This window comes from Rhinolophus sinicus, chromosome 16, assembly GCF_057876585.1.
Source record: "Rhinolophus sinicus isolate RSI-liver-muscle chromosome 16, RSI-T2T, whole genome shotgun sequence".
In the NCBI taxonomy this organism is placed as follows: domain Eukaryota; kingdom Metazoa; phylum Chordata; class Mammalia; order Chiroptera; family Rhinolophidae; genus Rhinolophus; species Rhinolophus sinicus.
The window spans coordinates 63,685,212-63,701,215 of record NC_142516.1 but is presented as its reverse complement, the minus strand read 5'-3'; the positions used below and the strand labels follow the sequence as shown (position 1 = coordinate 63,701,215).

The 16,004-nt window shown below is 40.7% G+C and overlaps 1 protein-coding gene across 5 annotated transcripts in view; it reads right to left on the bottom strand.

The window, feature by feature from the left end:
- The window catches only part of DENND4C (DENN domain containing 4C), a 96,360-nt gene extending 90,976 nt beyond the window's left edge, over positions 1 to 5,384 (bottom strand). For 2 of the 5 annotated variants that reach the window (XM_019750354.3, XM_019750357.3), the window contains exon 1: positions 4,555 to 4,976. The gene's annotated coding sequence lies outside the window, so the exon portion shown is untranslated. Of the gene's footprint in view, positions 1 to 4,205; positions 4,336 to 4,554; positions 4,977 to 5,259 lie in introns of those variants that run through there. The other 3 variants (XM_019750356.3, XM_019750355.3, XM_074330334.2) reach the window with 3 other exon arrangements.
- Between the last annotated feature and the right edge of the window lie 10,620 nt (positions 5,385 to 16,004).

Below are 16,004 nucleotides of genomic sequence, written 5' to 3'. Positions count from 1 at the left end.
GAGGGGGAGGGAGGGAAAGAGGAAGGAAGTTCTACAGAATAAAATAAAAAGATGCTATGATAGTAATTGATATCCCTAACTAGACAGGAAAAGACCTCTCAGAAAAGGTAACATGCAAATGGAATAGTATATGTAGGGCTCTAAGAGAAAGAACCTGAAAGTGGGCTGGTAACAGGTGCACAATGGGCAAGCAGAAGATAAAGCTAGAGACAAGGGCTTTCAAGCCAGAGGAAAATGTTTGTATCGATATTATATAATAGTTCTCAATTCTATCCATTTTGTGCCATCCCTACTACTGCTGTTCTCAATTCTCACCTAGATGCCTTCAAACTTTTCTAGTTGATGACTCTGCAGGCCCCCTCAAGCTGCTCTCTCCCAACCCATCCTTCACAGTAAAGCCAAAGATATTTAACAGGTTAATGGCTCCCTGTTCCTCACAATGCATGGTCTTAATTTCTTATTTGACTCTTCAGACCTTTCATGACATAGCCCCTACTTATCTCTCCAGCTTATTCCCCCCTCCCCAACTTCCTTCCAAAACTCTGGGTCCAAACGCTAAATTATTTGCATTTTAATAAAATCCACCACATTCTTTCATTACTTTGTGCCTTTTCACATCATCCTTTGAGTTTTAAATCAAATGTCTCCTATGTAAACCATCTCTAACCACACAAAACAGTTAGATACAGTATTTCCCTCTGCTCTTATAGCACCATTTGCTCTAGTTTAGATTTGTCATGTTGTAGTTATGATTTTTTTATAAGACTTTACCCTACTAGACTTTACTATTCGGACAGTTTGTTAGTTATCTTTTTATCCCTAGCTGATAGCATTACTTACTTAAGAGATGCTTTTTAAAACTGTAATTAAAAAGATACTCATAACATTTATGCTTTTAAGTAGTTAAGCATCCTTTAATTAAGCTATAAATGAATTGCACACACACAATAAAAAAGAAGCTAGATTCAAAGAATCCTTCAAAATATTTCAGAGTTTTTAAAATCTTATAAAATGACTTTTCTGTAGGTCAAAAGATTATAAGTCTAGATTTGTAAATATAAGGTTTGGTTGAAACAAGGTATGCTTAGAAACACTATGCCCTATAATATTATAATTCTTATAAGAATATTACTTTATATTGTAAAAGTAAAATTAATAAATTGAAACTTGTAGCAAGTCAGTAACAGGGAGAACTATGAATTTATATTTTGATTCCTATTCAATGAATTCAAGTCACATATGCACATCTATAATTTTCACCTTGCTCTAACTCAGTTCTCAAATACTATATTATAGGAGCCCTAATAATGCATTGCAACGGAAGGAGTTCAAAGAATGTTTACTTTTTCAAAAATGTAAGATTTAGTTTGGACTATCATATTAGCAAAGTGATTTCATTATAGCATGATTTTGAGAGTAAAAGAGTTCAATTACTAAAATGTCAAGATAGGAAAATGGTTAAATAAACAGCAGCAGTAAAACTTTGGAGTGAAACTACTACCATGTTTCCCCAAAAATAAGACCTAGCCAGACAATCAGCTCTAATGCGTCTTTTGGAGCAAAAATTAATATAAGCCCCGGTCTTATATTGTATTATATATAAGACCGGGTCTTATATTATAGTAAAATATTATAGTAAAATAAGACCCGGGCTTATATCATATAAGCCCGGATATTTATATTAATTTTTGTTCCAAAAGACACATTAGAGTTGATTGTCCGGCTAGGTCTTATTTTCAGGGAAACACGGTACACAACCATAAAATAACAGTAACATGCAGCACTAAGAAAAACATGTTATGTTAAAAAGATAATTACGTGGCGTTTAACCACAGAATTATAAACAAGTATAGAAAGGATTCACATTTTATACCAAATATATTATGCAAGTTATTAATAGAATTAAAGTACAGAAAAATGTAAATGTGAGAACTAATTATTTCCTTTTTAATTTCCTTTAATCATGTTATATTCTTTTCCAGTAAGGTTTCCAAATACCACAATAACTCTATTACACTTAGCTATATTAAGTACAACGTACAGACATTAAGTAGGAAAAAAATTTAAGTTTATAAAGTACCTAACTTCTTCCCACAAAAATAATTTTAAATTTCAAATAATAATGCCAAAAACCTACTGTTTTACACAATCTGTACTATTTACAACGCTTTCCCCAAGTTTTAACTCTTATAAAAGAATCTCCAATTCCAACAAGGCATCCCACTACTACAAGTCTGTCAAACTGACAATCTGAAAGAGGTACAAATTATGGCACCAGCATAGAGAAAATAAAATTTCAATCCATGTATTATGAAAGCTTATTTGCCCTTTTAAGTTTCAATAAGCATATTTATTACACTGGACATTCAAATTAGAACAAAAATTCCATTTTGCTAATGAGAAAGACCAAATGAGACAACCTGCCTCTGACTCAGCAGCTTTCTTTTTTACCTTACAACCTGCACTTAAGTTGCAAGGATAAGACTGAAATCTAGCTTTCAAACTGAGCAGCAGAGCCAATGCAAAATCAGTATTTGTCTTGGCAAGAAGCTCCAATGAAAATACAAAATGTTTTGGTCTTAACTGGCAGATCATATAAAGAGCAAAGGTGCCTTGTTGGATTATTATTTATCAGGTCAAATCCCTTGTGTATTGCTACAAATTTGCTTTTATTGCAGATACTTAACATGTTTCTTTAGAGAGAGCACCTCAACCAAATAACCTTCCAAGACTGGAACCAAGAATTGTTACAGCCTACACGACACTGCAGGTCTTTGTAATTTAAAACATTTGCATTTTAAGAACAGTCTCCACACCCCGACTCTACTGCCAATTTCTTCAGCTGAAAGCTCAAGTTTATACTACAAAATACTATAAATATTATTTACCTCAACAACAGAATGCACTAATTTACAAATTATTCAATAGTAAAATACTCCAATACACAACTTCAACATTTCTAACATCACAGATTTGCTATTATCCAAATTAACAAGTCCAAACAGTAATACACTGAGGTACTACGTCAAAGTCAAATGACGTATTATCAGTTCACTAAAATCAGTAATAAGAAAGCTCAGATCCCGAATCCCAAGCAACTACTTTGCAAAATGGCCACAAAATACCAATGAGGGGAACGAGTGAACTGAGTTTGTGATTACTAGAAAAATGAGTCACGCAAGCCTGTATGAGGCTTCCTCATGAATACAAATTTAAATTCATCTCTGATTTTCCAGTCTCACACCAAGAAGGCAGTTTACCAAGTTTTTAATACTACTACAAAGAACAGGACAGAAAATAAAGTATAAATTTTTTTTTCATGGTTATGTTGATCAAGAAAAGGTATCCTTTAACGCTCAGAGATGTTTTCCTTTTGCAACTAATTTTGACCTTATCACGTGTACACAGAAAATCATACAATGCTCTGCATTTCAGATAGCTGCTTAATACACATGATCATCTCAAATCAAATATTTGAAAACTTAACTCCTTAGCACTAATATTCTCCCCTATCTTACTATACCTTTCACCTTCTAAACCGGGAAAAGGAAAGGGAAGACCTACTCCTACTGTAAATTAGGGACTAGGGAGAACGCCTTAACACGGGTTTGCATACAATTAAGCTGGCAATTTCAATTAAGCAGTTAATTTCCCGGACTACAATGCACGACAATCTCTCTGAGGCAAAAACACACAGACAGCTGAGGGTTCATTACTGGACATGACACTTTCATGCACCTTTGTACAAGTAACTGCGGTAACTGCCCAAAATTTTTCCGTGTGAAACAAATGAGGGAGAGGCGGTTACTATTTAAAAACTGGGTCATTCCTTGTTTGTTATGATGAGGTAAGGTCTTCGGGAGGGTAAAGCAGAAAAAGGGAGAAAAAAAATATGACAGTATTCTCAAGGCAGAAAAGTTACAGCTCTTTACAGGAGTCAGCACTAGGGGCTCATTAGTTTTGTGTTTAGTCACTCGGAGTTGAATGGAACCTGCCTTCCTAAAAGTCATCCGCAATGACGAAGCTCTGAGGATCGGCCACTGTAAAACAGAGGAAATTCACCTGCGACACCTGCACGGGTCCCCAGTCCTTCCCCACTCTGTCCGGCAACCCTTCTGGAGAACCCCTAGCTCCCCGCCAGTCTTGCCCCAGTTCCCCCTCCCCGGGAACTCCCCAACGCCCTCCCCTCTCTACCCTGCCCCCACCCAGGCGGCCGTCGCCCCGGCGGTCCCTACGGCTGACTCCTCGCGCTTCCACGCAAGTGGTTCTCAGGAGCACGGGCGGCGGCACGGGGAGGCCCCTTCTGGCGCAGCCTCTTCCCCATCGCAACCCGCAGGCTCCAGGGACTCCCCGCCCCCGGAAACCGCGGGGAAACTAGGCCGGGAATGCCAGCCCAGCCACTCTCCGCCTCCTCCGCGACCCCCCGCAGGCCGGCCAAGCGAACTCTGCACCTTCGATTTGCTACCTGCCTAGCGCCCTCCCCGCCCGGAGCGCGGGCCCGGCGGAAGCGCGGCGCACGGTTCCTCCGCGAAAGGCCCTCGGCCGCAGACTCACCTGCAGCCCGCTTTAGCGCCACCCGAACACAGCCCCTTCCCGGGGCATGAAAGCGCCGGCTTCGCGGCCTGGGCGCCCTCCGCAGGGCCGGGCGGGGGACTTGCTCCCGCGGCCGCCGCCGCAGCCGCCGCCACGACCCGATCTGCGCCTGCGCCGCCTCACGGGCTGGGTCTCGAGGGGCGCCGCGTGCAGCGAGGGGTAACGTCCGCGAGCGCTAATTCCTGCGGGCGCTTCGGCTAACCCTAGGCCGGCCGTGGGGGCAGCGGGTCGCCTAGGAGCTGCCCACCGCACTGCCACCCGGACAGCTGACGGCCATGTTTCTGTTCCCTTTTCTTTTTTTTTTCTCCCCCTCCTTCCGCCCCTTTCCACAGAACAGCACTTTCCTACCCTCCTCCCTCTCCTTTTCCTACTGCGGGGGCGGTGGAACAGGGCGTGGGGGAGGGGTGGAGAAAAGGAGGACGTGGGGGCGGGGCAGCGCTCGAGCCCCGCCCCCGAGGAGGGTCGAGGCGGCGTGGCCACTGCTCCCCTCCCCACCCGCCACGACCCGGGCGGCGCGGGGTACCAGCTCAGCCGGCCTGCGAGCCCCTCCCTCCGCGTCCGAGCAGTGGGTCCAGGGCAGAGACAGCTGGGGAGAAAGGGCCCAGCCCGCTGTTCTGCACCCCTTCCTGCAGGGCCCAGACGCACTGTGTGCTGTGGGTTTATTACCTTGGCCTCAGGCAGGTGGCGGCCGCTCCTCTGGTTTTTAAAGTCCGGGAAAGTGAGGCCGAATCGCTTAAAGTCACTGAGGAGAGTGCCGACAGGGATGCAGGTCTCTGTACGAGTAGTTTCCTGCGTAGGATGGGAGTTGGAATTCCCACGCATGACTGTGGGCCTCCGCGGCCTAAGCGAGACCAGCCGACTGGCCCTTCGCGAAGTCCCTTCCCGCTGCTGCGCCCCATGAGAGTCCTTGGCCGCGCTCGGCGTCTCTACCTCCGCTGAGATTTCAGAACGGGAACTCCGAATGTGGAAATCGCTTGTTTAAATAATCAGTGCTCTCCTGCCTCTTAAGTAAGCGTAGCATCCTTATCTACACGGATGCATCCATAGTCGTTTCGCCTTAATGCAAATTGTGCGAGATATTTTTACAACGGTTTGAAGTTACAGTAAGAGAAAGAATTAACAACTAGTTATTCGACAAGAAGCAAATGGTTTTAAACAAACTAGGAGAACTATCTCCTAGCAAAAATAAAACTGGCAAGTGACATCACAGATTCCATGGCAAGTCAAAATTAGAAGTGAGATTTGTGCATTTCTAATGAGTATTCACATATATAATGACTTTTCCTGAGAATTATTAGTCTCTTATTCAATCTGTGTTTTTGCCAAAAATTATGAGATTGGACCTCATTCATGAGGGCCCTGATGTCAGTTTACTTCTGAAGTTTATTGCATACATGGTAATTTGAATTTTGCAGTCAACAACAGAAACTGTTTTCCTAACCACATTAGCAGTCAAAATCGATTCAGTAGAAATGCACAGCAATATAAATAAGGCTCATTTAGTATTACTTTGGAGTCAGTTTGAGCCCATTGGAAACCAATCTTTGACACTGACAAACTAAACAGAAGTTTAATACTAGAAATCAAGGTTTTGGACTTCTTGGCCTTCCTTTCTCAAGGGCAAATTAATTAGTTTAAAAACATTTAATGGGGTGGGGGCTGGCCCGGTGGCTCAGGTGGTTAGAGCTCCATGCTCCTAACTCTGAAGGCTGCCAGTTCGATTCCCACATGGGCCAGTGGGCTCTCAACCACAAGGCTTCCAGTTCGATTCCTAGAGTCCGGCAAGGGATGATGGCAGCGCCCCCTGCAACTAAAATTGAACATGGCACCTTGAGCTGAGCTCCCACTGAGCTCCCAGATGGCCCAGTTGGTTGGAGCGCATCCTCTTAACCAGAAGGTTGCCAATTCAACTCCCACAAGGGATTGTGGGCTGTGCCCCCTGCAACTAGCAATGGCAACTGGACCTGGAGCTGAGCTGCGCCCTCCACAACTAAGACTGAAAGGACAACAACTTGAAGCTGAAGGCACTCTCCACAACTAAGATTGAAAGGACAGCAACTTGACTTGGAAAACACTCCTGGAAGTACACACTGTTCCCCAATAAAGTCCTGTTCCCCTTCCCCAATAAAATATTTAATTAAAAAAAAATTTAATACGGACAATGTTTCTTTTTGTTGTTGTTTTTGGTTTTTTTTTAATTTATTGGGGTGACAATTGTTAGTAAAATTACATAGATTTCAGGTGCACAATTCTGTATTACATCATCTATAAATCCCATTGTGTGTTCACCACCCAGAGTCAGTTCTGCTTCCATCACCATATATTTGATCCCCCTTACCCTCATCTCCCACCCGCCACCCCCCTTACCCTCTGGTAACCACTAAACTATTGTCTGTGTCTATGAGTTTTTGTTTCTCATTTGTTTGTCTTGATCTTTTACTGTTTTTTGGTTTATATACCACATATAAGTGAAATCATATGGTTCTCTGCTTTTTCTGTCTGACTTATTTCGCTTAGCATTATACTCTCAAGATCCATCCATGTTGTCACAAATGTTCCTATATCATCTTTCCTTACCACCGAATAGTATTCCATTGTGTATATATACCACAACTTCTTTATCCATTCATCTATCGAAGGACATTTTGGAAGCAATGGACTATATTTCTTAATGGGTACTTTTCATTAACATTCATATATTGTTTTTTCCTCCTTTCCCGTTTTTTTGCACCCACAGAAATGAAAATGAAATTGACAGACTTTTCTCAATTCACAATGTAGGATTTAAACTTTTTTTTAGTTATTTCACTATTTTAATTGTCCTATAGATTTAACATAGATTTCCATTGCCGTTTTCTCCCAAAATTTCATACAATGAACTTGTATGTTTTGGGCCTAATTTTTTATACAAGGCAGCTTAGGTCTGAAAAAGTCAGCAGCCTTCTCAACTGCACTCTTATGTGCCCAGGGCTGAAATAAGTTCATTTTAATTTTTAACATATAAATATTTGACTATCTAAAAAGTGGGAGGGGATCTGGAGAGCCCAGTAACAACGTTAAGTGTCATAATCATTGCTGTAGTATCAGTTTTAGTTGAGCCTATATAGATACAAAGATCACTCAGCCCATTGAAGAGGGAGATACAGACATCCAACTGGATGTGGTCATTCTGCAGATTTCTGTGCATCAGCAATGAAAAAGAGTTGGATGGAAATTTTCTTAAGATGTTTTTGACAGTCATCTTCAGTGCTGCAGCATGCCACATTATTCTCATCTTATGTATTCTCTTCAAGAAATTCTAAATTTGGGGGCAGCCAGATGGCTCAGTTGGTTAGAGCACAAGCTCTCAACAACAAGGTTGTCAGTTCAATTCCCACATGGGATAGTGGGCTATACCCCGTGCAACTAAAGATTGAAAATGGCGACTGGACTTGGAGCTGAGCTGCACCCTCCACAACTAGATTGAAGGAGAACTACTTGGAGCTGATGATGGGCCCTGGAGAAACACACTGCCCCCCAATGTTCCCCAATAAAATTTATTTTAAAAAAAAAATCTAAATTTTGCTCTTCACAGGAATATTCAAAGACCTTTATACCTCTATCCTACTTTTTATCTGTTTTATTCAGCTCTGTTTAACAGAAGTATTACAAATCTAGCAGTTTAATCTGATTGTAATTTATTATTTTTGTAATTTCTTAATGTCGGCATTCCAAACTAGATTGTAAGCCCTGTGAGAGCAGGATTCACATATGTCACATACGTGTATTCACATCACATGTCATGTTCTCTTCTGGATCCCCAGTACCTAGCAGAATAACCAATATATAATACGCTCCCAAAAAATACTTGATAAATGACTGAAATAAATCAGCCTATTTCCTTCACTTTCTTCTACTCTGTCCTTAGGCAAGTTACTTAATTCTCATCTGTAAACTGGGTGGAATGATACTTATAAGAATCAAGACCATTTATTTATTTATAAGCTATAACTATCAAACAGACTAGGTCAGTAATCAGTACTCAGCACGTGGTAGGCAGCCTCTCATTGTAGTCTACAATGATCCCTGCCTCCTGGTTTATGCCCTTCCGTGGTGTGGGGAGGCCTTATTAACTGGCTTCTAATGCACAGAATACATAAGAAGTGATGAGATTTCTCTGACAAGACTAGGTTGTAAAGAAGACTGGCTTCAGTCTTGGATTATCTCTCTTGTCCTCATGGATTGTTCACTCTGGGGGAAGCCAGCTACCATGTCATCCAGCAACCATGTGAGTGAGTTCAGAATTGGATCCTAGCCAAGTTTAGCCTTACGATAACTAGCCACAGCCAACACCTCAGTTGCAGTCTCCTGACAGACTCTGAGTCAGAATCAACCAGCTAAGCTGCTCCTGGATTCTTTATTCACAGAAACTACCGTTATGAGATAATGTTTCTTGTTGCCAGCTGCAAAATTTGGGAGTCATTTGTTACATGGCAATAGATAAGTAATATAGCCCTGTAATGCCTGGAAGATAGCAAGCGCTCATTAATGGGAGCTCTTTCTTGACTGAACGTAAGTGGGTTTAGAATATGATACTTAGCGTCCTGTAATGCTGCGTTTAATGATAGTGTTTACAATTGCAGTGAGAGAAGGTATTCAGGAAAAGTAGAAAGACTGACTTGACCTGATCTATTATTTATAGACTGTTTTTGTTCCAAGAGAATTCTTTTTTTTTTTTTCAAGAAGGGTGACAGCTCACAGTGGCCCATGCGGGGATTGAACCAGCAACCTTGGTGTTATCAGCACCACTCCAACCAGCTGAGCTAACCGGCCACCACCGCCACCACCACCACCACCACCACCACCTGCCCCAAGAGAATTCTTTAAAATTTATTTCATATGATGTCTAGGAGTTGCTTCAAAATAATGCAGCAGGAATTGAAGGGTGAGTAAGTAAGGGTTTTAGTAAAAGAAAATTGGGCATATGTTGAAGTAGAGTGAGTGATTGATACTTGAGGGTTCATTATGTTCACTACTTTTTATGCCTTTTTGAAATTTTCCATAAAAGTTGTTTTAAGTATTTCATAGAGTCATAAGTTTTGAGCTGAGGGGAATCTTTAGAGATCATCTATTCTAATTATTGCATTTGCTAGATGGGAAATTTAAGGCCCAGTGAAGTTTATTGACTCACCTGGAGTCTCCCAGTCTCAGTTTTGATGATTTAATAGTTCAGTATTCAGGAGAAACTACTAAATTCATAGCTGTTTATTTTTCCAAACAGAATAACTTGCTCCAGATGTCCTAGAATAGCTTCCACAGCGTGAAAATCCGATGTACACTATCCAATGTGCAATCTGCATGTTGTAGAGACTCGCAAGTTATTTGGTTCCAGCCCCTCACTCATCAATTTTTGAAAACACAGGATCTGAAGTCCTGGTGCTTCACACATGTGGGTGCTCTTAGTTATTCTTTTAGAACGAGTTTTAAGTAAGAATGACAACAAACACTAGATCTGCTTTATTCATATGATGTCTAAAGAACCTAGAGTGTCCTACTCTCCACAGGGAGCATGAGCACATTCTTCTCTTTGTGCTCCACTCTAGCATCCTATCTGGCTGGGGATTCTGTCTCAGCGCTATCAGGATGGGTTCATCTAGAGTCCTGTGGAGTTACTCAGCACATTCTTTATCCAGCTTTGTTTTCTAAGTCTACAGGCCCAAAATGACTGGACTAGGACTAGAAAGGGCTGACACAAAGCTCTTGATCTTGAGTCAGAAGAGAGCGAGTGATCCTGAGAACAATGTTCTAACAGATCATAAGGAAGAGTAGAGATTAGCAGAAGGAGAAAAACTGAGAAAGAAATAATGGGTAGAGAGGTTGAACAGAAAGATAGTCTATATGAATACATGATACTCAAGGCTTGCTCTGGCTTTTATGGCTCCCAACAGTATTTTAAGTGGAGGCATAGTCTTCCACCCTCAGTCTTTCCCCACTATTGGGGATCAGCATCTTTGCTACTAGCGTCAACACCACTTTAGCACCTAACCACTCCAAATGTGGCCATTCTCCATGACCGGCACTTGTTCATATCCATGCATCTAGATATGGTCCTAGTTTCCCGACTCTCAGAAATGTTGCTATTTTGACTAGAGCTCAACTCTTACCCGCTTCCTCCAAATTCCTTTTTATGGGCCTCAGTTTTGGTATTCCTCACATCATAGGAAATAGTGCTGACCACAGATCAAGAAATACATGTATTCTTTATCCCAAAGATTAATTTTTAAAAACATTATAGAACACAATAAAAACAAGAAAACGTAAGCATACACAAAAATAGTAGTAAAATGAACTCTTTTGTATCCATCACCCAATTTCAACTCATAGTGTTGTTTCCTGTAACCCCATTGCCATTCCCCACTCCTCCCCAAGTATTTTGAAGCAAATACTTGACATTTCATTTCATCTGTAAATTTTTCAGCATGTATCTCTCAAAGATAAGGACTTTTTGAAAAAATAACCACTAGGCCATTCTCACCATTTAAAAATTATTTTAATATTTTATTAATTTTTCTAACACAACCTGGAAATCCTGATATTACATCATCTCTCTCCCCTTCCCACTCCTCAGATCCAAGGGATCTATTCCCTTGGATACAACTCCTGCCTGGAGGGTTTGAGATTACCATACACCTCTTTGATTGGTGAACTAGACTGTTGCTATCCCAGTCCTAACTTCCTCCATGCTTCAGAGAATATAAGGTATGGATTCTATCTTTTGAAGCAACCCCCCACCCAAAGACGGTTCCATACTCAGATCAAAGATGCCGTAATACATAAGAATCAGAGACTACCTAAAAATCTCAAAAGTAATATTCAATTTTCAGATTATATTCAATCTGAGTTCAATAGGCTAAGTATTGTTTTACATACCCTGACAAAAACAGAACTGGGATCTGATGCTGATACTCCCTTTGGATACTTATTCAAAATTTCCGCTAGTTTTATGGTTCTTTTCACGTTGAAAAGGAGAAATGAATGGAAGTGAATACTAGAAAGTGTCTCTAAAAAGAATCAATAGAAAACAGAAGATTTCAACCCCTTTTTGTTGTTCCAGGTTCAACCTCTTCTTTATCCTTGGTAATGTCATTCATCTCAATAGTGTTAATGCTATCCTTGTGTTGTTCACTCCCAAATTTTCCTCTCTAGCCCCAAATTTCCCTGGGCTATAGATTCAACCATCAAATTACCTCCAGTGTCTTCACATGTTCAAAACACAACACTTAATTCCCTATCTGCATTGCACCTTCCCCCCAAAACTATTCCTTTTTAAGCTACTTCATTTCATTACATGGTACCACCAATCTCCTGTCACCAAATGATCTCCTCCCCACCCCCAGATCCAAAGGTGTGTCACCTGAACTGGGGCTTAGGGAGGACATCACTTGGCAAGATAGAGGAGAAGTGGAGCAGGGGGCAGCTTTGGGGTAACTGCCCAGCATGTTCAGGGGCCAGCGCCAGGAGCCACATAAAGGTGAATGCCTACAGACAACTGATTGCCATTCAGTGGTGCCCAACATGCAGCCATGTGAAGTCAAGTGAAACAGTCCCCTTTGCTGTGTGTCTGGTCCTTGATGGTGTAGTCTTCCTATTGACAGCAACCCGCACATCACTGTGGCTCTTGACTAAAAGAATGTAAGCCTGTGTCCTGAGACTTGAACACCTAACCATATTGTCCACTGCCCCTTTTTAGTTTTCCAGGATATAGGCCAGGGTGACCTTGACACCCAGAGGGGCAGTGGTGGTTCGGATTGGAAAGTTATAGCCCTATCACGTGGGCGGAGAAAATGTGTGTTAGATAAGCTTGTTCAGGCATGAGTTATACTGCTATTGGCCACATGTTCAATGTTAATGAATCAATGATATATATTAAATAAGGTATCTAAACAGAAACACATAAAACAAGGTAATGTGGGGATTAGTTAGCACAGATGTGAACAGAAGCTCTCAGGAAACTAACCATTTATTTCTACTAGGTGCAATAGTTTAATGTTTGCTAATTCAGTGTTCCCTCTCTACCCTATTTTAAAAAACACTCACATTATAGTACCTTGCCCTGTTTTAAATTTTCCCCATACTCTGATCACTGACTTTCATTGTCTATTTATTTGTGTTTACTATCTATGTCCCATAGCAGCATGGAAGCTCCATAAGGGCAGAGCCTCTACTTTATTCACTACTGTATCCCTGCTACCTAGTATGATAGGAATACTCTGTAAATATTTATTGGTGAATCAATCAAATAATTAAGCAGCACTTTTAAGAGTCTGTTTTTTCCATCAATTTTCAGCTTCCATGTTTCTGGTCATTGTTCCATCCCTGGGATTATTAAATCCTAGCACTGATAAACCCCAACTGGCCCCACCTCTCCAGTTTTAGGATTATCTATTCTGGGTTATCTATTCTTGTCTATTGAGCTGTGTGTCTGTTTTTATGCCAATAGTATACTGTTTTAATTACTATAGCTTTGTAGTGTAGTTTTAAATCAGGGACTATAAAGGTTCCAGCTTTGTTTTTCTTTCTCAAGATTGCTTTGGATCTTCAGTGTCTTTGTGGTTCCGTATAAATTTTAGGATTGTTTGTTCTGTTTCTGTGAAGAATGTTATTGGAATATTGGAATATAAATATTAGAATATTTATATTAAGATCAATTTAGAGCAACTTTTTAGGGAACATAGCATTACATTGCTTTCTACATGAATAAAAAAATTGATAAATAATGATAATTAATTATAATAGCTGCCAGTAGGTTTGATAAGCGCCTTTGTATATTTACTCAGTTAAGTCTTATAACAACTCCATGAGATAGGTACTTTTATTTCCTCTATTTTACAGATAAGAAATCTGGAATTCAGTGAGATTTAAATAACTTGCTCAAGTCGACAGAGACTTTGAGCCTAAATTTGATCCCAGGTCTATACGATTCTGGAGCCCTGGTTCATTATCAGTATTGCTGTCCTAAGGAAGAACATTTTCATATGAAGTGGCTAAACACTGGCAGAAGAAGTTGCTAAGTGAAGATTAGGAGAGAAAGCAGAGATTTGTGTGAAAGCAGAGATTTTTGAGCAGATGACTTCCAGTGACCCCCATCTACCCTAAAGTTAGTACATGTAGATCTGCCACTCCTTACTTGAATTAAAAATATTATTGTTGTAATTTATATACAAATAAATATTCATTAATCCTGACAAGTGTGTTTTTACACGTGAGAAAATTCTCAATATATTCTTCTGATCATAGATCATTTATTATAAACCTATTCAAATAGTACATGCAAACTGTTATCAAAAAAAAAAGCTAAAACTCAATCATGTTGTAACATAGCTTTTTGCCTTTACGGTATTATCCAAGAGTATTATACCTAACGCACCTTAGATAACACTAATTCTAATTTATTTTATTTGGATTTATGTATCTCTCAGTGTTTTGGTGTTTAAAGGTACTTATATTTTCTCTTGCAGGTCATCATTAGATAGCAGTTTGTTAATTCCAGGTTACTTAATACAAATAAAAATTATAACATTTCATGATATATTCTATAATTTAAAATGTTCATGAAGTTGGTTTCAGTTAGTCTAAAAAGTGTTTTCCCCCATGTAAGTTTCAAGTAATATGATGAATAAATTTCATTTAATAGTAACTAAAGATTCAAAAGTATAATATTTTGGCCAATATTAACTGTTGTTCCCTCAACTTGGACCTTTAAGTGAGGATATATTTTTAGACATTGGCTACAATACATCAAAGGAAATTGTCAATAAACATATCTGCTTTCTTGATGGTGGTAGATCACATTAGTGTAATTCAGCCATAGAAACAAAACTGTTATAAAAAATACTATAGTAAAGTAAAGCAGTTCTATCATGAAACTGGGCCGTAATTCTGTTATTTCTATAGACTTCCAACACAGGTAAGTCACAATGAGAGATTTTCTCCACATAGAAAAGAATTCTCACTAAAGTACTGCATGAAAGAAGAGCTGTGACCTAAGTATAAGGGTCCAACATGTGAGTAAAAAAGTAAAGCCATAAAATGCTAAAATTAGCAAAGTAACTTGGGACAGGAATTGAAGGACCAGGTGCTACAGAAAACCCATCTCTTGCCAGGAAGTAATTCATGCTTAAATCATCATAAAGCATTAACCCTGAACAGTTTTCAGCCCAGGATTGAACAGGTTGCCTAAGTTGGCGTAATTGAACTACAGGGCCTGGGACGGAAGGTTTGGGAGGAGACATGCCGCAGTGGCTGCTGGAAACCATCTTACTTTAATGTGGGAAGTCAGTCTCTTAAGACAAAGCCAGCTTACATGGGGGAAGAACAGAGAAAATCACGGGGAAATACAGCCAGTGTGATCAAACTGAACTGAAAGCCCTACCCACCTCTGGACTTTCATTTGTGTGAGTCAGTAAAATTCCTTATTTTTAAAACCGTTTGAGATAAGTTTCTGATACTTGCAGCTAAAAGCCTCTAAAGTGAATTGTTCACATATTAGGGATCTTTACAACTTTTCCATTACATGTGTTGTAAATATTTTCCCTTCAGAGCATAGATTGTCTTTGGTTTACCTATCAGACATTAAAATCTATTTAAAGTTATAAAGCTTAAAACAAGTGTGGTGTCAGTGTTCAACTAGGAGAACAGATCAGTGCAACAGAGTATTTAACGCAGAGACAGATTACATACACACACACACACACACACACACACACACACACACACAAAGATAAAGTTAGGGAAAGATGGATTTTTTTTTTCCCCTTCTTCCGCCTCCCGTCTCCCCACTCCGGTTCAAGCCATCGTTTCCCAGTCTAGTTGTGTAGGACACAGCTCCCTGGCCCATGCTGGTGTTATGAGGCTTGCGCTATCTGAGGCAGTTGGTCGCCAGTCAGCCGCCCATGGCAGCTCTCAATGGTCGGCAGCTGGCCACTCACGGTGGCACACAGTAGCCCACAGCTGCTCTCGGCAGCCCACGCCGACCTCTGGCTCTTCACGACAGCCCAGTTCCAGGGAGAGTTCACAATCTTAGCTGTACAGGGCACAGCTCACTGGCCCATGTGGGAATCAAACCAGTGACCTCGGCAGGTGCTCCAACCACCTGAGCCACCAGGCTGGCCCTGGCCCCGAAAGATGGATTTTTGTCAGTGTTGTTTTGTGACTCATACAACAGCAAAATAAACTATAATTGATTAAAAGTGTAAATGTCAAAAAGTTAAGCCATAGGGCCGGCCTGGTGGCTCAGGCTGTTGGAGCTCCATGCTCCTAACTCCGAAGGGTGGCGGTTCGATTCCCACGTGGGCCACTGGGCTCTCAACCACAAGGTTGCGGGTTCGATTCCTGCAAGGGATGGTGGGCTGCGCCCCCCCTGCAACTAGCAA